The sequence below is a fragment of the Galeopterus variegatus genome, unplaced genomic scaffold (genome assembly GCF_000696425.1).
Source record: "Galeopterus variegatus unplaced genomic scaffold, G_variegatus-3.0.2 Scaffold92, whole genome shotgun sequence".
Taxonomy (NCBI): Eukaryota; Metazoa; Chordata; class Mammalia; order Dermoptera; family Cynocephalidae; genus Galeopterus; species Galeopterus variegatus.
Window position 1 is genome coordinate 666,817 of NW_007726203.1, and position 12,415 is coordinate 679,231.

The following is a 12,415-nucleotide window of genomic DNA, read 5'->3' on the forward strand; positions in this document are numbered from 1 at the left end:
TTGTACCATGCTCACCCAGTGAGCAAATGGGCCATCCCTATATGGGATCCGAACCTGTGGCCTTGGTGTTATCAGCACTGCACTCTCCCGAGTGAGCCACAGGCCGGCCCCCTATTTACTAATTTTTTTGCTTTTAGAACACTAGTGCTTTTTTATTAAAGAAGATAATAAAGTATTTATAAATATATTTCTCTTAAATATACTTCAAAGGTGATGCTGGTCAGCCTCTACAGAGCTGGGGAATGGACAGGCTGGAGCTCTTTCCTGGGCCCCTCTCCCACTTCTCCCCACTAGATGACAGAGACACATGGAAGGCCAGGCTGGGAGCTGCCTGCCCTAAAGGACAAAGGTTCCAAGTTGCATGAATGGAAGGACCCATTCTGGGGGATGCAGCTGGGACCTGTGCCAGGGTTGGACTGTGGGGAGTGTGGAGGGAATGAGGTGTCATGGTCCCTGAGATGGGGACAGGTGCAGAGAGGGGAGGCAGAGGCGGTATGCAAAGACAGGGGCTCCCACCAAGGAGGCTTTGAGGGAAACAGGGCACATTACTGCTAAGGGGCTCCCTCTTCCCTCCAATTGTCTACAGATCTGTGGTGGGCCGAGGGTCCCTGGGGAGAAGCCTGCCCTCTGCAGGGCTGGAGCGGGGTCACTCAGGGCCTGGCTTAGGCCTCCTGCTCTGCATGGCAGGGGCCGTCTGTGATCTGATCAGGACCCTGGTGTGGGACAGCTGCTGCTAAGGGAACGTCAGTGTGTCACAGCTGGGAAGCAGCAGTGGGTGGTCCAGGAGACCCCTGGAACCTTCAACAGCTGGCTCTGCTGTCCCCCTTCAAGTGTTTCCAGTTGTGGAAAGCGGTCAGGGAGACCTGGCATTGCAAATCTCTCAAAAAAATCAAACTTTGAAGAAAAAAAAAGCCAACTGATCCAGGATGGCTTTCAGAAGCCTAGTCAGAGATCCGAGGGTGAGCCCCAGAGTCAGGAAACCAAGGGCGGGGAAGCTGGGAATCCCCGGAGGAGTGGAGTGGGGATGTTTGGCTTTGAAACTCTGCTTGCTTAGTTTTTTTGTGTGTTTTCTGTGTGTGTGTGTGTGTGTGTGTGTGTTGTTTTTTTTTAAAGATGACCAGTAAGGGGATCTAAACCCTTGACTTGGTGTTATCAGCACCACACTCTCCTGAGTGAGCCATAGGCCAGCCGCTGCTTGCTCAGTCTTTTTTTTTTTTTTCTTTTTTAAAAAGATGACTGGTAAGGGGATCTCAACCCTTGACTTGGTGTTGTCAGCACAACGCTCAACCAGTGAGCCAACCGGCCATCCCTATATGGGATCCGAACCCGTGGCCTTGGTGTTATCAGCACCGCACTCTACCGAGTGAGCCACAGGCCGGCCCCTGCTTGCTCAGTTTTAAAGCATGTACATTTATAAGTATGTATGTAATATACATATCTCATTTTAAATCAGTTAGTTGCATTTTTACATATTTTTATATATTCTGGAACATTTTACTGATTTTTTCTTTTCTTTTCTATCCCTTTGGAAGCTGGCTAGTATGAAGATCTTAACCCTTGACCTTGATGGAACATTTTACCTGAGGTGAAGATTTTGGGCTGGCTGGTTAGCTCAGTTGGTTAGAGACCCACTTTGTCCTGACCCGCTGGAATTGGGAGTCGGTCTATGGAACCTGGAAGGGGGAGTGGATAGGACAAGAGACACAAAGGAAGGGAGCAAGACAGAAGTCTGATCAAGCTCCGTTTAATGAGGGAAATAAGCTCCTTTTATAGAAACTCACAGGTGCAAAAGAACAAAAAACAATGGGTGGGGGTGGAGATCATGAAGAGTTCTTATGTAACCATCTTTTCTCGTTTTCTCGGGTATCAGCGTAGCTTAGGTCAAAATGTTGCGGTTGGGGCCAGCCCGGTGGCGCACTGCTACAGTGTGCCGCTTGGGAATGTGGCGGCGCTCCCGCCGAGGGTTCGGATCCCACATACAGACCGGCCGCTCACTGGCTGAGCGAGGTGCGGGCGCAACGCCGAGGGTTGTGATCCCATTGCTGGTCCCGGTCCGGTACAGGCATGACACTGAGGGTTGCGATCCGTTGCCGGTCACGAAAAAAAGACAAAAAGGAAAAAAAAAAATGTTGCGGTTAGGCAAAACAATCACAGCATGCAGCCCTCCCAGGAAGGGTTGCAGCATCAGCTCTTTCCGTGCTCTTGTCCACTGCTACTTCAGCAGTCTGTCCCATTTGGCTCCTTAGCTTAGGGGGTCATCGTGAGGACACCCAGTTCCCCACATGTCCCCCTTTTAGTTTATTTAAAATGAGCCGAGCAGTGCCTGTCTTAGGTTGAGATGCTTGCAATCCCAAAACCGCTTACCCGTCATTGGATGAGGATGTAGCTTTGACATCCTCCCCTGTCTTAGGTTGGGTCGGGACGCATCTGCTTACCTGTCCCTGGCTAATCAGCTCTTTTATGGACTTGGGCAAAAATGAGACACTGGAAGGTATGTATTAGCGTATATTTGATGATCAAGCGTGTGGCAGGCGTTGGCAAAAGAAAAATCTGAAACAAAGCTCAAAGCATATTGTTAATCATCCATATATCTTTGATTAATAAGCATAATCTGGACTGCAGATACACGTTCTCGAACAAATTGGACCAAGCGATTAAGTATGCTTCAAGTGTTTCCAGTTGTGGAAAGCGGTCAGGGAGACAACTGGAAGGTATGTATTAGCGTATATTTGATGATCAAGCGTGTGGCAGGCGTTGGCAAAAGAAAAATCTGAAACAAAGCTCAAAGCATATTGTTAATCATCCATATATCTTTGATTAATAAGCATAATCTGGACTGCAGATACACGTTCTCGAACAAATTGGACCAAGCGATTAAGTATGCAAGGGCCAAAAGTCAATAAAAGAAATAGGATAAGCAGTGGTCCGGCAATGGACGAAATCAAGGTTGTTAACCACGGAGAGGAATTGAACCAAGATTCAAACCATCCTTGGGCTTGTTCTCGCTCTCTTTTTCTTTTGGCTAGGCCTTTGCGGACTTTGGCCATAGAATCTTTGACTACCCCGGAATGATCAATGTAAAAGCAGCATTCTTCCTTTAACGCTGCACATAGGCCTTCCTGTTGTAAAAATAAAAGATCGAGTCCTCGTCTATTTTTTTTTTGTCTTTTTCCGTGTCCGGCAACAGATCGCAACCCTCAGTGTTGCCCCCGTACCGGACCGGGGACCGGCAACGGGATTGCAACCCTCGGTGTTGTCCCCGCGCCTCGCTCAGCCAGTGAGCGGGAACCGGTCTGTATGTGGGATCCGAACCCTCGGGCGGGAGCGCCGCCACGCTTCCCAAGCGGCGCACTTATCCAGTGCGCCACTGGGCCGGCCAAGAGTCCTCGTCTATTTTGGAGAACTACCTCTGACAGAGACGTTAAGGACTCTTGTAACTTAGAGATAGAGCTTTCAATTTCTTTAATGTCAGCATCAATAGCTGCTTGTAAGCTTTGATAATTTTGGTGTTGTAGCACAAGGGCAGAGGCACCGGTAGCGGTTCCAGCTAGCCCCAATCCTAAGCCACGCAGCACTGACAATGTAATGCTGACTGGTTCTCTCTTGTCTCGGATAAAGCTGAGATCAGTGTCCCAATGGGAAAAGAAATCTCCATACGGGTGATAAATCATCTGAGGGAGTAACTGTACAAGGACACAAAAGTCTTGTGTCTGGTTGAGAACTCCAGTGTGAATGCAGGGCAGCCCACCATCCCCCCTCCGGTGGGAGCAAATAGTCAGATGAAGTGTTAACTAGATAATTTAGATTACATAAACCAGAAAAGGAGGTGGGAATAATGCCCATGCAAAGCCCTTGACCTGCCAAGGAAGATAAGGTTAGTTTTGTTTTGGCAGGACTCCAACAGCATTTTGTGGGATTTGGGGATGTGTTGACTGGTCCCACAAAAGCAACACCCTCATAATAAGGAGGGGAAACATCATAACAAAGCCAACAAGACTTGGTGATGTTGGGGTTAGTCTTGTTTAACAGTTTGAAAACTTGTTGTACCATATTAATTAGTCTGTGTTTGAGGGAATGGCACGGTGTTTCAAGACACCTGGAGACGACAAGGGGAAGGTGGCAAGCATGGCGGAAGCTGCAGGGGTAGGGGAACTTCTGGCCTTTAGGTTGAGTTGTCCAGAGTCTGGTGCCAAGAATTTATTTGGCCCCAAGGACATGGTAGATATTTGAGTCTTTTTTTTTTCTTTTTGTCTTTTTTCGTGTCCGGCAACGGATCGCAACCCTCAGTGTCGCGCCCGTACCGGACCGGGACCGGCAACGGGATCGCAACCCTTGGCGTTGCAGCCGCACCTCGCTCAGCCAGTGAGCGGGAACCGGTCTGTATGTGGGATCCGAACCCTCAGCGGGAGCGCCGCCACGCTCCCAAGCGGCGCACTGTAGCAGTGCGCCACCGGGCCGGCCCTTGAGTCTTAAGTTTGATAGTAAAAAGGAGTCCATCATCATAGCCCCTTTATATATCCTCAGTCCCCAAGTATATCCTTTATCCCATCCTGCCTGTTTTTTACCTGGCTCTGCAAAACTTATTTTTAAAGGATGGTAGCAGCCAGTGCATTCAGGCACTTTAACAAACTCTAATCGGCTGAACTGGCCACAACAGCTGATATACGGGGCCGTAGTGAGAGAATAATTAGCTTTGAGGATGATATAGTCCCAGGAAGAGGAGGGCTCCCAGTAAGCCTGTCCTGTAGTCTCACAGCTCCATGCCTTACAGAAAAAGTCCTCTCGGCCCCCACACTGTACATTAATACTTCTAGGGCGGTGAAACCCTGGGCACACATAAAAAGGTGCAGCCCGCAGTTGACTTCTCAAATCAAAGTTGCCACAACCTCCCCACGGCATTAAGCCAGGGAAACCGGTCTTATTGGGGGGGGGGCCCGTAAATCAGAATGTGCCTGTAAATCCCATTTGCCAGCTGCCCCAACGGCCAATTTACAGAGATTTGGGTATAGGTCAGGCCACCATGTACCCGAAGTTACAGAGGAGACAGAAAAAACAACATCACCAACTCCATTAGCCACGGTCCAGGTGAGGTTCCGCGGCAAATGTGGGCTGGAACTGTAGCAGCAAATCCACAGAGCCAAGACACCGAAAAGGCACAAGGTCTTCATGGTGTGACCCTGTAAGGCAAAGAAGAAAATAACCGGCTCTCAAGGAGATGACTCCCCTTGGTTTGGTGAGTTAGTGTCTGCACCCAGGTTAGTTTCATTTTCATCCTGGCAGTCTAAGTCATTGTTAAAAGAATCTTCCACCTGCTTTACTAGGCGCTCAGGCAGCCCTCTGGCAGCACCCGTAAATCAGAATGTGCCTGTAAATCCCAGTTGCCAGCTGCCCCAATGGCCAATTTACAGAGATCTGGGTATAGGTCAGGCCACCATGTACCCGAAGTTACAGAGGAGACAGAAAAAACAACATCACCGACTCCATTAGCCATGGTCCAGGTGAGGTTCCATGGCAAATGTGGGCTGGAACTGTAGCAGCAAATCCACAGAGCCAAGACACCGAAAAGGCACAAGGTCTTCATGGTGAGACCCTGTAAGGCAAAGAAGAAAATAACCGGCTCTCAAGGAGATGACTCCCCTTGGTTTGGTGAGTTAGTGTCTGCACCCAGGTTAGTTTCATTTTCATCCTGGCAGTCTAAGTCATTGTTAAAAGAATCTTCCACCTTATTGTTAAAAGAGTCTTCCACCTGCTTTACTAGGTGCTCAGGCAGCCATCTGGCAGCATCATGTTGTTGGGAATAAACACATACTGACCCTCGTCCCCAGATGAGCACCGGGTCGGGGCCGTGCCATTGGTTATCTAAGGGATCTCTCCATTTCACCAAGGCAAATTTGTTCTTAGAACCTGAGTGCCAATAGCGGTCGGTGGCGGAGCGCCCGGTGGCGTCCAAAGTCAAAAAATTAAGAATGAGGGGCCGGCCTGTGGCTCACTCGGTAGAGTGCGGTGCTGATAACACCAAGGCCCCGGGTTCGGATCCCATATAGTGATGGCCGGTTTGCTCACTGGGTGAGCGTGGTGCTGACAACACCAAGTCAAGGGTTAAGATCCCCTAACCGGTCATCTTTAAAAAAAAAAAAAAAAAATTAAGAATGAACAAAGCATGGTTGAGTATATTTCTCGGAGAGCCCTTCACAGGATACAAGCTCCCCCCTGTTAATTTTTGGAAATAAGTTTTAAAAGTTAAATGTGCACGCTCAACAATGCCTTGACCCTGAGGATTATATGGAATGCCCGTTATATGGCGAACTTGGAATTGTGAACAAAAGGATTGAAACCCGTGGGAAGCGTACCCGGGTCCGTTATCAGTTTTAATTTGTTTAGGAACGCCAAGGATAGAAAAACAGTGTAGTAAATGGGCAATGACATGTTTAGTTGCTTCTCCTGATTGTAGAGTAGCCATAAGGAAGCCACTAAAGGTGTCGATGGTTACATGGACAAATTTTAATTTACCAAACTCGGAGAAATGAGTTACATCCATTTGCCATATGGCATTGGGGAGCAAACTCTTGGAATTAACACCATAATGAGGGACGGGCAAAAACTGTACGCAAGAAGGACAAAGTTTGACAATTTGGCGAGCTTGTTCTCTGGTAATCTTAAACATCAATCGGAGTGTTTGAGCATTAAGATGATGTAAAGCATGAGCCTGTTGTGCCTGTGAAATGGCATCTATAAAACTTACCTGTGATTGTGTGGCAACATCAGCCAGATGGTTACCCAATGTTAAAGGGCCAGGAAGGTCCGAATGAGTCCATATATGGCCAATGAAAAAAGGGTCTTTGTGGGAATGAATAAATTGTTGGCAAGACAAAAACAAAGACGCCGCAGAAGAAGAAGTAATCTGAGGAACAGTTTCTAGTAAAGGGATGGAGTAAGCTAAATATGCACTATCAGTATATAAATTAAAAGGTGTATTGGAAAAGTGGGCAAAAACTTGTAAAATAGCATACAATTCGACCAATTGTGCGGACTGAAATGGCGCAGAAAATTTATGAACACGGGACTGGGAGACAAATGTGGCAGTTCCGGAGGAAGACCCGTCAGTAAAAACGACAGGCGCATTTGGGATAGGAGAGGTGGCAGTGATGGAAGGGAAAATAAATGAATGAGAAGCGCAAAATTTAACAAACCTGTTAGCAGGATAATGATTATCTAAAACCCCGCTATAATCAGCACAAGCTATAGCCCAAGAAGAGCAATTTTGCATTAACCAATTGACCTGAGAAGCCGAGTAAGGTTGAATCATATGAGGGGGCTCGAGGCCGAAAAGTCTTTTACTTGTATCTCGGCCGAGAATAAGTAAATCAGCAACTAATTCATAATACGGTTGTAATGTCCTTTTAGGCATAGAGGGTAAATGTATCCACAAAATGGGATTATTTTGCCCAAAAAGTCCCGTAGGGGTAACTGTAGTATTGAACAACAACAGTGAAAAAGGCTGGGCGTAGTCAAGACGTGTGACAGACTGAGAATTAAGAGCCTGATTTACTACTTGTAAAGCGTTTTTGGCTCAGGGGGTCATGACCCGAGGAGACAAAGGGTCAGAATCGCCTTTAAGTATATCAAACAGAGGCTTTAAGTCGCCTGTGGTTAATTTTAAATAAGGGCGAAGCCAATTGATATCTCCTAGAAGCCTTTGGTAATCATTTAGCATATTAATTTGATCCATGCGTATGGCAATCTTTTGAGGCCGAATAATATTGGAAGAAAGTTTAAAACCCAAAAAGGTAAACGGCTCCCAAAGTTGGACCTTGTCGGGAGCAATGGTGAAACTGAGGGAAGTTAAAGTCTGGGTAAGTGCATGAAAACAGTCAGTCAAAGAAGTTTTATCAGGACTGGCCAACAAAATATCATCCATATAATGTATGATGTATAAAGATTTCCAAACATCTCTAATAGGCTGTAATATATGGGACAAATATTTTTGACATAAAGTGGGACTATTAGCCATGCCTTGGGGCAAAACCTTCCATTGAAAGCGTTTCATGGGTTGTTTAAAATTTATGGAAGGCAAACTGAAAGCAAAACGCTTTTTGTCATTTTCATGTAAAGGAATGCTAAAAAAGCAATCTTTAAGGTCAATAACAAGTAAATGCCCCCCCCCAGGAATAGCAGCTGGGGAAGGAAGCCCAGGTTGTAAAGCTCCCATAACAACCATTGTGGCATTAACCTTTCTAAGGTCTTGAAGTAGTCGCCATGCTCCTGACCGTTTTTTGATAACAAAAATGGGGGTGTTCCAAGGAGAAGTGCTTTCCTCTATATGGCCTGCCTGTAATTGCTCCTGCACTAGCCGTTCGGCGGCCTGTAATTTGTGAATAGGTAACGGCCATTGGTCAGCCCAAACAGGATCATCATTTTTCCAGGTGATTGCATCTACAGTTGTCTGGGGTGCAGGAATATCAATGGCCGTCAGTAAAAATGGCCTAGGCCCTTTTTATCTGTTTGTCCCACCGGTACAAGTGGAGAAGTCATTCCGGTTTGGCTTTTTCCTAATCCCTGTCCTGGCTGAAAACCCTGTGACATCATTTGAGCAGTAACCAATTCATTAGGGCTACACATGATAATTTGCATTTGAGATAACAAATCTCTGCCCCATAAATTAACTGGCAAATAAGGAATGACATAAGGCTGGATAGAGCCTGAGTTATTGTCACCATCGGTCCAAGTGAGCAGTTTGGAACTGCGGGACGGATTTTGTCTCTGGCCTAGTCCCGCCAACTGAGTATAGGTAGACTGTAAAGGCCATGAATTGGGCCATTCTTCCTGTCTCAAAATAGTGACATCTGCCCCCGTATCAATTAACCCTACAAAAGATTTACCATTAATTTTTAAAGTCAAAGAAGGTTTTTGTTGAGTTATCTGTTTTACCCAAAACACATCAGAAGAGCCAAAGGCCTTTTGACCCTGAGGTGAAGGGGAAGCAACAAAGCCTGTGGGTAAAAAGGGCAAAAGGACCAACTGGGCAATACGCGCTCCTGCAGGGAGCATTAAAATGTCATGGGATGTAGTAGCCAAGATCTTTATTTCTCCAGTGAAATCATTATCAACTATGCCTGGGATAATGCCAATCCCTTTAAGGGCGACTGTGCCACGACCCAAAAGAAGGCCCATTGTATTTGGTGGAAAAGGGCTGAAGACCCCAGTGGGTATTACTTGGGGACCTTCATTTTTTATCAATACTGTTTGGGTGGTGGTACAGAGGTCCAGTCCTGTGCTTCCGGGGGTTGCGCGCAGGAGTTCTGAAATGGATTGTTGTTTCCTGGCACAAACTTGTTTGCCCCTGTTGATGTCGGGGCCTGGGGCTGGCCCTGCTTCCCGTTTCCCTGTTTGGGAGGCAACGGGTTTCCTTTTTGTCTTTTTTTACTGACCGGTAACGGGGTCGCAACCCTCAGTGTCGCGCCTGTACCGGACCCAGACCGGCAACAGGATCGCAACCCTCGGTGTTGCGCCCGCACCTCGCTCAGCCAGTGAGCGGGAACCGGTCTGTATGTGGGATCCGAACCCTCGGCGGGAGCGCCGCCGCACTCCCAAGCGGCGCACTGTAGCAGTGTGCCACCGGGCCGGCCCATCTTTTTTGGATTTACATTCATTAGCCCAATGTTTGCCACGCTTACAGCGAGGACAGAGTCCAGGCAGCTTAGGCTTTTCGGAAGGAGAATTACAGTTATTGGCAAAATGGCCAGTTTTACCACATTTAAAGAATGTTTTTTGGTTTTTGCCCTGGGCTGCCAAAAAGTCATGGACTGTTTGTCCACTGAGGGCGGCCGCCATGGCCAAGCCTTGATGATAAGAAGCTCCAATATCAGCACATAGGCGAATGTAGCCTTGTAAATCAGTTTTGTTTTTTCTAGGGTGGATGGCGGCTTGGCAGGCGGGGTTGGCATTTTCAAAAGCTAATTGTTTAATATAATCTAAATTATTATCTACATTTCCCAATAACCGATCAGCAGTGGTCATTAAACGGTTGACAAAATCAGAAAAGGGCGCCTCAGGACCCTGTTTAACCCCTGTAAGGGACACATTGGAGCTTTCTTTGGGTGGCAGGCGCCGCCAAGCTTTTACCGCTGCGGTCTGAATCTGAGCAAAAAGCCCAGGATCATAGTTTCTTTGGATGTCTATAGTCCCATAATTACCGGAACCTGTGAGCATATCAACAGTTCAAGCATTGCCAGCATCTTGATTTCTTTTAGCAATATCCTTGCAATTTTCAAAAAACTCTGATTTCCACAACAGGTAATCACCCCTGGATAAGGTGGCCCTGACCAGGGTGGTCCAATCACTTGGAGTAAGCCATGTTTCTGCTGTAGTTTCTAAAAGAGTTAAAACATATGGAACAGTAGGCCCATACTTAGATACAGCCTCCTTCAGTTCCTTCAAAAAGTTGATACTGAAGGCAGTGTGCTGTTGAACAGCTTGCCCTCCGGGCACTGTGGGAGCAAACTCAACCACAGGCAAAATGGTGGGGGACAGTGTAAGGGTCCCGGGAGGTGCTGCAAAAGACTGTGGCACAGGGGGAATAAATTTACCTGAACGCCCAGCCCGTAATTCCTGAAGGCGGGCAGTCAGGGTTTGTAACTTTTCTTCCAGTAAAACTTGTTTTTCCAATTGTTGGATGGTAGTTTCTAACGTAGTTAAAGGGTCGGACCCCAAGGGAGGGAATGGGGCCGAGGGGGAATTATAAGGAGGCGGGCGAGGTGAGGGTGCCTTAACGGCAGCCGCCACCACTGGTGGGTCATACTGTTCTGACTCATACTTGGCAGCCTCCTCATCAGGTTCACCCCAATCTATCTCCGAAGAATCAGAATCAGAGAGGTCTTTATTTACAGGCTCCTTGGGAGACTTGAGAGGGTCTTCATCATCTAATGAAATTAAATCGACCTCTTGAGCAGGCTGAGGACAGGAAGAAGCACGGGACAGGGGCTTAGAGGAAGCTCGTAAAATTTTTTCAGCTTGAGCCACAGTCTCACTAATATCGGGTGCTTGTTCCTTGTTTTGTATAAGGTCTCGGATCAAATTCCAATATGAAAAGGCAGTCACTGGCACCTTCTCAGGACCAAAGGTTTCATAAAAATCTTGTAAAGCATCCCCTACACGGGTCCATTTTTTAAAATTAATAGTACCTTCCTCAGGAAACCAAGGACACAAATTACGAATGAAATAAAAAAAAACCTGAGCAAATCAGTAGTTTTAACCTTTACCCCTCACGTCTTTAAGGCCTTCTGTAATTGTCTAATATACATTTCATGACGGCTCAATTCTTGTCCCATGGTAACTTACCTCGCAGTGACAGGCTCTCACTGGACGAGGACAGCAGACGGGTGGCCACACCTTAATTATCCGTTGCAATTCCTCACTGGATCCCCCATGTCGTAGGCCCCACGTTGGGCGCCACAAGTGTCCCGACCCACAGGAATTGGGAGTCGGTCTATGGAACCTGGAAGGGGGAGTGGGTAGGACAAGGGATGCAAAGGAAGGGAGCAAGACAGAACTCTGATCAAGCCCTGTTTAATGAGGGAAATAAGCTCCTTTTATAGAAACTCACAGGTGCAAGAGAACAAAAAACAATGGGTGGGGGTGGAGGTCATGAAGAGTTCTTATGTAACCATCTTTTCTCGTTTTCTCGGGTATCGCTGTTACCATCAGTTCTTGACAGCATAGCTTAGGTTAAAATGTTGCGGTTAGGCAAAACAATCACAGCATGCAGCCCTCCCAGGAAGGGTTGCAGCATCAGCTCTTTCCGTGCTCTTGTCCACTGCTACTTCAGCAGTCTGTCCCATTTGGCTCCTTAGCTTAGGGGGTCATCGTGATGACACCCAGTTCCCCACACCACTTGTAACACCAAAGTTAAGGGTTCAGATCCCTGCACCACCAGCTGCCAAAAAAAAAAGATAAAGATTTTGTGTTTCTTAAAGATTGGGTAAATAACGGGCTGGCCCTGTGGCTCACTTGGGAGAGTGCAGCACTGGTAACACTGAGGCGGCAGGTTCAGATCCTATATAGGGATGGCAGTGTGCTCACTGGCTGAGCGTGGTGCAGACCACACCGTGCTGAGGGTTGCGATCTCCTTACCAGTCAAAAAAAAAAAAAAAAGAGATTGGGGAAATAAGAAAAGATAAGATAAAGGTCAGATAGAATGAACTTATAAAATAGTCTAGGCCTGGCACCTTTGTTGATGTTGCTCTTGAGGAATGGTGTTGGGGCATTTCCATTTTCTTTAGGTTTTCTACTTATTCCTAGGCCAATTTTTGTAATTTATATCTAGATAATTATTTGTTTCATCTGGGTTTGCAAGTTCCTAGACAGTATATTTCTTAGTATCTTATTATTTGAAAACATCTCTGTATTTTGTCTCTTT